General features: G+C 45.9%; 1 protein-coding gene across 1 annotated transcript in view; it reads right to left on the bottom strand.

The window, feature by feature from the left end:
* The window catches only part of GNE (glucosamine (UDP-N-acetyl)-2-epimerase/N-acetylmannosamine kinase), a 32917-nt gene extending 28194 nt beyond the window's left edge, over positions 1 to 4723 (bottom strand). The window contains exon 1 of the mRNA XM_062599665.1: positions 4706 to 4723. The gene's annotated coding sequence lies outside the window, so the exon portion shown is untranslated. The remainder of the gene's footprint in view (positions 1 to 4705) is intronic.
* Positions 4724 to 11709: the final 6986 nt, after the last annotated feature.

The raw sequence follows: 11709 nt of genomic DNA on the forward strand, positions 1-11709 counted from the left end.
CAATACCTGAGTGAAGCTTAATCTTGTTCATTTCTGCTACAATAAACATTTACTACCGATTCGTGTTCATTGCCACAGATCAAACATCCATGAGAGAGTACGGTCCAGTTCAACATACCCAAGCTGGCAGCAAACTGCTTGCTTTGGAGCTCTGAGAGCAGTCTAGCTAGGATGCGGATGAATTTTTACCTAGGACAGCACTATGCAGTCCATGCTGAAGCCTGTGAGGTGTATCAAGACCCCTCACTCAGTAAATGAGTGAGACAAGATGTCTTACTAAAAACTACCTTAGATGTATCCAAACACGAATGAATGGAGCTGGTGTATGTCCTGAATATTTAGACAGAAGTTAGTGAGAACTTGAGAATCAGCTTGATTGCAAGATGTCTGTGAAGAGCCATGGCTGAGTTTGTCAAGAACCAGATCCCAGTTCTGACATTAGCTTCTCATGGGAGAGCTTTTTTTTGTCATCTCACTTTGGCTGAGGAAAACATTGCAGAAGAAATAGCCAAGTTATCTGGATGCAAAGAGCTCTCAAATGTAAAAGACCAGAAAACAAAACCAGTTTCTTCCATATAAACTTGCTCGGTTCTAGTAACTTCAGCCATTTATTACCACACCAAGTGAGAAGTCTTACTGTTTACATCTTTTTAAAGTGATAAGTTTGCAGGACTGAGCCCAGTCGTCTGTCTACCTTTCAGCAGGAGCTAAACCTAGGTCACATCTGTCTCATTATCATGGTTTTAAGGACAGGAGATACCAAAACTACCACTTTCCAGTAGTGTTGTGCTTGTGTCTTGTGTTCTACTCTGTGCCACCTAGCCCTGCGCCCTCCTCTCAACCTTCCTTTCAGTGGTCGAGCAGAAAAACTATCTGGCATTTTTGTCCCAGTGGTGGGGGTGCTCTAGGGGTGAACTCCGCTGTCTATCCAGAGAAGAGCTCCTGTGCATGTGGGTCTGCAGAGGCTTGCAAGCCCTCAGAAAGATGTACAAGCTCTGCTGTCCTGGAGCAGAAAGTACCACAGGTCAACAGTGAGTAGAAAAGGAAGGGAGGAACTAAAAGTGAGCACCCAGTGATTAGACTGCCTAATTTTTGCAGTTAGGACTGACCTATAATGTTGAAAAGGAAATTAAATTCATGGCATTAAGCTTTAAACTCTGGCTTCTTCTCAGTACTAATGAATTTAGACACCTGCCTTTTTGCTACGAGGTCTAGAGGTTCCTGCTTGTTCTTTTTGTCCAGTTAGTGTATGTTTCTATGTCTTTCTTGTCCCTTGTGGTGCCCTGAGACATCATTCACATGTATGCAGCTGTGTTTCCAATGTAACTGTCTGCTGAGAAATACTGGAAATAATGTGTCCTCTCTGCAAAGTGAACAAATGAAGGATTTCTAATATCTAATTTTAAGAGGGCTTAATTCTAGTACATAATTATAAAAGGTCTGATAATCAAGCAAACATCTAATGTCAGAAATAATAAACAATATTAATAAATACGTATTTCCTCCTTTCTTCCAATTTAAAATATTATTTTGCATGTGCCGTTGGTGAACTTCTACTTTGGCTATATAACTGCACTAAAACAAAACAAAATGCAATGGAGGAAGAAAATGCCCTTGTAGAGATAACCATCTTTACATTATACAGTTTCTTTATAGATTCAAAGACAACAAAAGAAATTTTGAAAGATAGTTTAAAATGGAAAGAGAAGTGAAAAAAACTCTTTTTTGTAGACTAAGAGTCTACAGATCCTTCTGTCTTGAAAGCTTGTAACAAACCAAGTCTTCTTAGCTGAACCATTCAAATGCGTTCTTTAATCATGTGATATTGAGTGCAATCTTAAATCCTAGATTACTAACTAGCTACACTTCCCTGAGACAATTTCAAATTTTTCACTTGAAAAAGCTTGCAGAGATGAGTAGGAAGCTTCAGTGCCAGAAATGCAGTGCTTTCTGCTTATCAGGTGTCACAGAAAAGTATGTTTTTGTTCTAATTCTGTCCTCAATTTTTATTTGTGGTATCTATAGTCCTTCTTTTCACTACTAGCAATCTCCAGAAAAGGTTTTGTTTCTCCAAACAGAAAGTAAAAATCACAGAAAATTGTAAGATAGTTCACAGTTTTAAAAGAGGTTCTATCCTCACCGTAAGTAAAAAGTCTGCGATCAATAAACCTTCTGTAAACACTCTTTACTTAGACAAGGAAGCCAGTACCTTGTAAATGATAAAAACCAAAGCTTTAGGATTCAGGATGTGAAACTGTAGTGCAGTTTAACATTATCTCACTTACCCCCTCCGCATTCCCCCCCCCCCAAAAAAAAAAAGAAAAAAGAAAAAAAAAAAAAAACCCACATTGTAATTGGTCATTTGGTTCTTTTCTTCCTTTTGATAGTTATCTTGAAAATAATGTCATGCATAGATCATCTGAGTAACTGTCAGCTGTTACTCTGACTTAATGTTCAGAATAGCCTCTTTTCAGCTGGATTTGACATTCATATTATTTTATTAGAGCATTTATTTGGTGCTGTACATTTTAAATAAAGAAGATCTAGAATCAAAAATAAATGACAATTGCTAAAATTTGTCCTGATTTTACAGGAAGAACAGCCCTGCTGACTGGTATTCTAACTTCAGCACGGGTGTCCATAGGCTGTGCTGACTCCCTCTAGGAAAGACTCCACAATTAGAGCACCACTGAGACACTGAGAGACTATTTTCTGAGCCAGTCTGTGTGCCAAGATGTACAAGGCTACCCAAAATCACATGGCTAAGGATCACCTTTGGATTGGCCTGGATGCTAAGGCAGGGTGTGTTAGAAACCCAGAAACCCAGCCTGCACGGCCCTGCATTTGGTTACTGAGAGTCGTTGATGTTCAGAGGCTTGTTTCTTTCCTGTGCTTTCTAAAACCTCCTCACATACCTTGGAAAGGCAGTTATAAAATAATTAAACTGTCTAGTGTGCTCTCATGGTTATATTTCTCATACAGAAACCTATGAGCCATCTCAATCTCTTACAATAAAATTGTAAGAAAAGTTGTGCAATGTGAACATATTTTCAAGGGGGCATTTTGTATTTTCAAAGCCAGGTTGTATTTTCAAAGCTGATAAGCTTATTCTACATAAAATCACGGATGTTTATGGAGACGACAATAGGAATGCAGGATACTGCACTCTGCCCTAGTCTCAATTTTATGCAAGCGGTAAAAATCCCCTTTCCCTGAGCAGCGCGATGGTGATGGGCATCTGAGTTCCTTAATTATTATCCTTAGGATAGGCTGCCAACCTTCTACATGCTGAAATTCTCCTGGCTGCAGGTAGATTCATTAAGTAGGAAATGGCAAAGGAGCAATGGAACAGAGCTGAGGAATCTTCTGGTAGAAGACTGCTCCCCAGTCAACAAATCTGTTTAGTTTTTGTGTACTAATGCTTAAACTCAAGACGACATGCAAACCTTCTGGATTTTCCACCAGTGCCCTTATTTGCTTATCATGGATGGTGATCTTTGTGAATTTTCACTTCCGTCCCATGTCAGTTTATTCTTTGGCATTGGGTGTACTGACACTGTGGTGTTATGTGTGGAGTTAGAGCACCATAGAGTTAGAACACCATGGGGAAACACTGCTATAAGAGGCCAAAAATTGTTTCAAATACTATTTTCTTTCCTAAAAATCAGGACAACTGACACATTTTCAGTGCTGGTGGAAAATTCCTTTCCTTCAACCCTAAACCTGAGTCCTAGACCAATCATTTCAGCACACAGATATCCCTGGTGATGATATTTCTCAACATTTTCAGATCTCTGGGAGACCTGCAGCTGCATATTTGCTCCAAGCTGCCTAGGAGACAAGAAGAGACAGGAATGTGGGAAGAAACACTTCAGGCAAAAGAGATGTTTCCATCTGACATGGTAAGACATTCAGATTCAAATCGGACAAGCAGTATTTGCATATGTGGGCGCATGCCTGAGGCTGTGTGCTTTGGGAGAATACACCTGCAATACCTTTTCCACATGCTTGGTGTGCATAGAGCTGTATCTATCCTCTGGCAGTATAAAACAACAATCAGGCAGCCACAAAACCCACTCCACAGGTGGCAAAGTGAAAAGCTGGAGCAAGGGCATCACTGGGATGACTGCCTGCATTGGGGGCACTGGCTGAGGGGCAGAGAAGCAGGGCACCTAGGTCCTTGCTTGGCTCTGTGGTCCCTCTCTCCTCTGCCATTTTCCTAGCCTTCCCAGGCTTGTCTCCCCCTTCTCCCTGTAATATGCCCTTCCTCTGCCTTTCCACTAACGTTACCTTCGCTTCACTTCCGTTAGTGGAAGCCTTCCAGAGAAAACCTATATAAAAATACTTCTGGAACTCAAAGCCCGTGTTACTCTGCCTACGTTCATGTTCCTTCTCCAAGCCACTGTCCGCATCCTGTTTGGGCTCTGAATCCATCGAGGCTCTCTGTCTTTCTTCCCGCTGTGCTGGCACAGCGCCTGGCACTGAAGGCCCATTCCTCAGTGCCACCGATACACCAGCAAAAGATACAGAGTGATTATAATAATAATCCTAAGATTCTTCCCAGAGCTTTTATTTTTCCCACTGTTCAAGTACTGACTCCAACAGAGCTAGCTCAGAACCGCCTCTTCCAGCCCCCGAATACACAAAGAAACCACAACTGCAAGAAACATAGTGTTTGCCTTGGGAAGAGCGCCGGACCCGATACCTCGCTGTGGAGTTCACCACGAAAAGAGGCTGAGCCGAACGGATGCACCCGCAAAGCGCTTTTCTCCGGAGAACTTGCAAATGCCCCGCAAATCCGCAGACGCTGCCGCAGCGCCCAGCGCCCGCCGGCAGCGCCCGTTCAGCCGCGCCGCGCCGCGCCGCGCACCGCCGCGCACCGCCGGGTCCCCGCGCACCGCCGCCCCGCGCCGCACCGCACCGCCGCCCGCCGCCCCCGCGCCGCTGCCTGCGCCCCCCGCGCCGCGACTTACGTGGGGGCCGCGGGCGGGCGGGCGGCGCGGCGGCGCGGGGGTGCCCATGGCGTCCCGCGGCGTCCCGCGCCCGGCCGCGTCCCGGGCGCCGCCGCTGCCAGGCCGGGCCGCCGCGCAGCGGGCGCGGAGCGGGCGCGGAGCGGGCGCGGGAGCGGCGGCGGCGGGAGCGCCCCCCCCCGCCCCCGCCGCCGCCGCCGCCGCCCCGCTCCGCCCCCGCCGCCGCGGCCCCCGGCGCCTCCGGCGGTGCCGGCGCCACGCGGGTGCAGCGGGGCGGCCGGGCCTCCGCCAAAGCCGGCAGCGAGCCGCAGCGCCCGGGGCCCGGCTCCCGCCGCCCTTCGCCTGTAGCCGGCTCCAGGCGCCGGTACCCGCGGATGCTCCCGAGCGGCTCCTCTTCCGCGGGCAGACGCGTGCCTGGGCGCTAGCAGCCCTGCAGCGGCGAGCAGTCTTCTCAAGGCGCTGTGCAGATGCCAGGTTTAATCCGTCCCTGCGTAGGCATTTGGTATTTTACCAGCAAAGTTTCCAGCAGCTGATTTTATCCAGTTAAGTGTCTGCCAGGTAGGCAGCTATTTAAAGCACGGGAAGAGGAGGAAGAACAATACAGCAGCAACAAAAGATTTCAAAAGAGCAGGCTTTTGCAGAATCGGGGAGCGAGCAGCTACTTTATTATTTTGCTGTGAGGCATAGGTTGCATTTTTCTGCTTTCCACATGCTTACATATCTGCCATTATTTTTCTTTCATAATGTCCTTTGACTGTAAGTACCTTTGCTGTTTTTGTTTTTTTATTTCTCAGAAAATGCCCTATTTTTATGTCCTCAATCAAAAAATCACTGTTTTGAACACTGTTTTCCACTGAAGTCATACTGTACACACTCGTTGGTAACTCTTAGGGTTTCCCAGTATTGAAACATTCACTTAACAGACTTTCTTCTCCCAGGGCTATGTGATGCCTATATATATATATGTATGCATGTATGCAAGGATATGTTTCTTAAACACATTTTCCAGCGTGAGAGCTTTCTGAAAAGAAGCTGTACACCAGTTTCCCCATTTCAGATATCTGGTACTGATATTTCTCTGTTGTTGATAAAAATAGCTTTTAGAGTTGGAGCTTAGGGTTAATTTGTTTATCTGGGACAAAACTAAGTTGAAAGAAACCTTTAATTCCCTATAATTTCTTACTGTACTTTTCCACTTCAGCAGGTTTGAGATTATGCTTCTTCAAGCCCCACGGATCATTTTGCTTGACATGGGACCTTTACTTCCTACCCTCCTGATGATTAGCCCACTTCCAGAATCATGGGCCTTTGTTTTGGGCTGATACTAATGCAAGTTTATTCATCTAACTCAATTGTTCCTTTAGTATTGTGTTATGTGTCACTGTTGATAATATAAATCTGCCAGGATCTACGTCTGTCACTGCTGGGTCACTTCTATGTTAGTTTTACCTCCCAGCAGAAGGCCTTCGACTTGCTACTTTTTTCTCTCTTTTCTTTTTTCTTGAAACATTGCAAAAGTAAGAAAACTGGACACTGGCTTTTCTGAATCTGCTCTGAAAACTAACCAAAGCTCTTCTGGCAAAAGAGTGCTCCTGTGCTTTGCAGGGACAGTCAAGCTGTGTGTCCTGGCTCCTTGGGTTACCTCATATGAATTATATTGGTGGCTTCCCCAATGCGTGCAGGAAAACACAGCCGCAGGTTCTGGAGGTACAGAAAAGTACCTCCATAGAGCCTCCATAATGTGTGAGGCTCTGTACTGAAGCTGATCAACAGCCCTGTTATGCATTTTCTCTTGAATTTCCCCCCAGCATGTCGCTGTTACTTTCACGCAGGCTCTACAGACATACCGTGCTGCTGTTGTAACACATACACGTAAGGCTTTGTGCAGGAAGGATGGCTGGAGAATGCATAGGGTGAGCCTGTAACAAGGTTTCCCCTTACTGACCCACGGCTCAATAGCAGAAGCTCCTTTCTGTCATGTGTCTACTCTCCCCTCTCCTTGTAGATGGTAAAGGCAGGAGAGAGGTGCGTTGTTCTGCCCAGGTTGTCATCTGTCTTCTCCTGCCATCCCTATGTTACTCTGTCCTTAATTTGAACAGCACCTGTGAATCACACCTCACCCTCAGCTCTGAGTGGATGCCAAAGGATATACGAATTACTTGGCACTGAGCCAGCACCTGCCTTCTCATGCAATGCCAGACCTTCATGTACTGTCTCTGGCGTTGTCTGATGAATGATTTTTCAAAAAAACTTTGAGCAACTTCTGTCAAATTTGGCAGAAGTTTCAATGCCCCCTGCCTGTCTGCAGTTTGATTAGACCCATGGTTTGGAAGATAACTGATAGGGAGTGCCTCTTCCAAGGAACAAGGAACAAGGTGAACTTGAGCTATGTTGCTTGCATTGCTGGCCTGGTGGGGCAGGTGGCACATGGTTCAAAGCAGCCCTGCCCTCCAATACTGAGCGGGAGGAGAAATGAAAACTCTGCAGAGCTGCACATTCATATGTGTTATTAATATGGGGGATGGTAAAGAAATATATAGGGCCTGTATAGTCTGAAGTCCTCTTCTCTGCCAGAGAGAGGAGGCACTGGGCCATGGATGACAAAAGGAAGAGAAATTTGGCCCTGGAGGTATTGTGGGAGGTTTGTTCTGCAACCAATTGAGGAGTCCTGTGTAGAAACCCACAACCTGGAGCTGGTGTAACAGGAAGCTGAATGTAAATGTTACTATTTCTGTTACCCATTCTGGGACATAATTCTCTGCTTTGGGGTGAGGAGGGACAGAAAACACATTTCAAGCAATCTTTTTATAAACAATTAACCTTGCTGTACTAGCTTTTCTTGTTTTACCCTCCTGATTGTCCCTTTATTTGCCCCTGGGCTGTTCCTGCCAAAATGCTACCTGAACAAAACCCACACAGAAAAGGGCAGACATTTTTGTGCAGTCTGTGCAGGCTCAGTTATAAGACTGTCCCTCAAACACTGCAATGATTCCGTATGCCAGTTAGCGCACAGAAGTCACACAGTGAAGATATAAAGTGTTTGACCTGCCAGGATAACAGAAGAGCAGGAGGTTTTTATCAACCACTACAGTGAAGGGCTGTGGACTCCCCAGGCCACCTGGAGCTTCCTCCGGGGACTCTGCAGCTCACTTGAGACCAAGCACTTTTAGTGGATGCAATAATTAATCTATCAGTCCATCTTCACTCCCTATGGAAGAGCCTTGCCACACTATCTGATAGAAGTGTACAAGGGGACCATAGGCTCAAAACAGAGGGGAATTCTGGGTTAAGGGGGTCATGTGAGAGGTCTGTTTGGAGAAGTCTTGAGCTTGCAGAATGAATGAATAAAACTCAAAAGCTTGTTCAGATTCAATCACTTGATGAATAGTAATTTGTCAATATTTAAATAAGGATTAAAGCTGTTTGTACTAACAAGCAAACAAAAAAGAAGGACCAGTTGGAGATGTGAAGGTTGGGAGCAGCCTTGGCTGCAGGGACAATGAGATAGTGGAGTTCAGAATCCTGCATGGAGGAAACAGGGCAATAAGAAGGACTGCAATCCTGGACTTCAGAAAAGTAAAATTTGGCCTCTTTAGGGACTTACTTGCAGGAATCCCACTGGTTAGGGTCCTAGAAGGAAGGGGGGAGGTCCAAGAGAGCTGGTTAATATTCAAGCATTACTTCCTCCAAGCTCAACAACAATGTATCCCTATGAGTAAGAAGTCAAGTGAAGGAGGCAGGAAATCTGCATGGATGAGTAAGGAGCTCCTGGCAAAGTCAAAGAGAAGGAGGAAGTACACAGAATGTGGATATAGAGACAGGACACTTGGGAGGAATATAGGAACCTTGTCAGAGTATGCAGGGACACGACGAGGAAGGCTAAGGCCCATTTTGAATGAAATCTGGCAAGGGATGTCAAGGAAAAGAAGAAGGGCTTCTTCAAATACATCAGTAGCAAGAGGAAGACTAGGGAAAACATGGCTTTGCTACAGAATGGGCTGGGTGCCCTGGTGATGAAGGATACAGAGAAAGCAGTGTTACTGAATGCCTTCTCTGCTTCACTCTTTACTCAGGAATCCCAGAGTCTGGAAATGAGAAAGTCTGGAGAAAAGAAGACTTTCCCTTGCTTGAGGAGGATCAGATTAGAGATAATTTAAGTTAACCTGACACCCACAAATCCATGGGCTCAGATGTGATGCACCCACAAGTGCTGAGGGAGTGGCAGATGTCATTGCTAGTCCACTGTCCATCATGATCTTTGAAAGATCATGGAGAACAGGAGAGGTGCCTGAGGACTGGAAGAAAGCCAGTGTCACTCCAATCTTCAAGAAGGGCAAGAAGAAGGGCCCAGGAAACTACACTCCAGTCAGTCTCCCTTCCATCCTTGGAGAGGTGATGGAACAGCTCTTTCAGGATGTCATTTCCAAGCATGTGGAGGAAAAGAAGGTGATCAGGAATAGTCAGCATGGATTCACCAAGGGGAAATCATGCCCAACCAACCTGAGAGCCTTCTCTGATAGTCTGACTGGCTGGGTAGATGATGGGAGAGCAGTGGACGTTGTGTACCTTGACTTCAGCCAGGCTTTCTACACTGTCTCTCATAACATTCTCCTACAAAAGCTCAGGAAGTGTGGGTTAGACAAATGGAGTGTGAGGTGGCTTGAAAATTGGCTGAAAGGCAGAGCTCAGAGGGTTGTGCTCAGTGGCACAGAGTCTAGTTGGGGGCCCATGGCTAGTGGACAGATTTATTCATCAATGACGTGGATGAAGGGACAGAGTGCCTCCTCAGCATGTTTGCTGATGCTGCCAAGCTGGGAGGAGTGGCTAAGAAACCACAGGCCTGTGCTGCCATTCAGGGAAACCTGCACAGGCTGGACAGTTGGGTGGAGAGAAACCTCACAGAGATCAACAAGGGCAAGTGCAGGTTGTTGCACCTAGGGAGGAATAACCCTAGGTACCAGTACAGTCTGGGGTCTGACCTACTGGAAACCAGCTCTGCAGAGAAGCACCTGGGAGTGCTGGTGGACAACAAGTTGACCATGAGCCAGCAATGTGCCCTTGTGGCCAGAAAGGCCAATGGTCTCCTGGGGTGCATTGGGAAGAGTGTTGCCAGCAGGTGGAGGGAGGTGATCCTGCCCCTCTCCTCAGCCCTGGGGAGGCCTCATCTCGAGTCCTGTGTCCAGTTCTGGGCTCCCAGCTACAAGAGAGACCTGGAGCTACTGGAGAGAGTCCAGCATAGGGCTAGAGAGGTGATTAGGGGACTGGAGCATCTCTCTTATGAGGAATGTCTGTGAGAGCTGGGGCTGTTTAGCCTGGAGAAGAGAGGACTAAGGGGGGATCTTATCAACGTGTATGAGTATCTGAAGGGAAGGTGTCAAGCGGATGGAACCAGACTCTCATCGGTGGTGGCCAGTGACATGACAAGAGGCAACGGTCCCAAACTGAGAAACAGGAAGTTCTGCCTGAACACGAGGAAAGAACACAGAGCACTGGAAGAGGTTGCCCGGAGAGGTTGTGAAGTCTCCTTCTCTGGAGATACTCAGACCTCACCTGGATGCAATCCTGTGCTATGTGCCGTTGATGACCCTTCTTGAGCAGGAGGCTGGACTAGATGATCTCTAGAGGTCTTTTCCAACCTCAACCATTCCCTGATTCTGTGAAAGCTCAATCTGAGCATGCAACTTTCTGTAGCTAGTGGTATACTAGTACAGTTTGTTATTCAGTATCTATAAATCTCTCTGCTGTGCTATGAGGAGCAAACTCTCAAATTTATTTACATGTCCACAGCCTATTCTAACATCCATTGAAATCAGATCTTACTCCTTAGCCTGGTTTTGGTTAAGTCTTCTGTTGTAATCCCAATAAATTGGCTGTGTGTAACAGTTTCTCAGAGTAAGAGTTTAGTACACAAGCTATGTGGTGCCAGAGGAAAGCATGCTTAATCCTGCTCTGCTAATTTCAAAAGCTTCAGGATCTGCTGTACTTGCAGGATCTTACACGTGTTCAGTTCAAGGAAATATTCACAGCTATACTTATCTTCTGATTGTGCAAGTGGTCTTGAACTGCAATCCCTGCTACATTCATTTGAAGTTCTGCATAATGCTAGGATTAATTAAGTCACAAAGAAGCAGTTGTGAAGGACAGAATCATTAACGACGGCATAGGCTGTTTACTTAAAAAGTAGAAGGGACTAGCTGATATTTTGTATTCAAAGAAAAGGTTACATTTTGCTTATAGATTTTTGCCTAAGAACACCACATATCCCCATACACCTTGGTGTCTCACAGACTGATGTTCTGATGCTAGAAAAGGTAAAAGAGAACAACAAATATTTTGGGGAGACTTGAGTGGTAGCTCAAGGGAAGCTCTGTGGATTTTTAAGCTCTCTGAGGAGGCTTGTGACCATATGCAAAAGTCTGGAGGTCTAATTAATCCTTAGGGAAACAGAACCATGTGATGTTAGGCAAGTTTGTGTGTGATTTTTGGTGAGAAAGGACTTGCAGAAAAGAATATCTAGCTGTTATGGAGATGACAAGGCTGTTAGTGAATGGTCCTCAGACAGCCTCTACTCCTTAGCCAGAGCTGGGTAAAGATAACTTTTCATGCTTTCTATCTCACTGCTGTGTTTGGTATAGCAGGGATACTAGCCAAGACATGGCGCTTTCGAGAAACACTGGTTCTTCACAGAGCTGGCTGTTCAAAAGGGAGCGTCATGGTTAGGTAGCTGAGCATGGAAGAG

The sequence above is a fragment of the Rhea pennata genome, chromosome Z (genome assembly GCF_028389875.1).
Source record: "Rhea pennata isolate bPtePen1 chromosome Z, bPtePen1.pri, whole genome shotgun sequence".
Taxonomy (NCBI): Eukaryota; Metazoa; Chordata; class Aves; order Rheiformes; family Rheidae; genus Rhea; species Rhea pennata.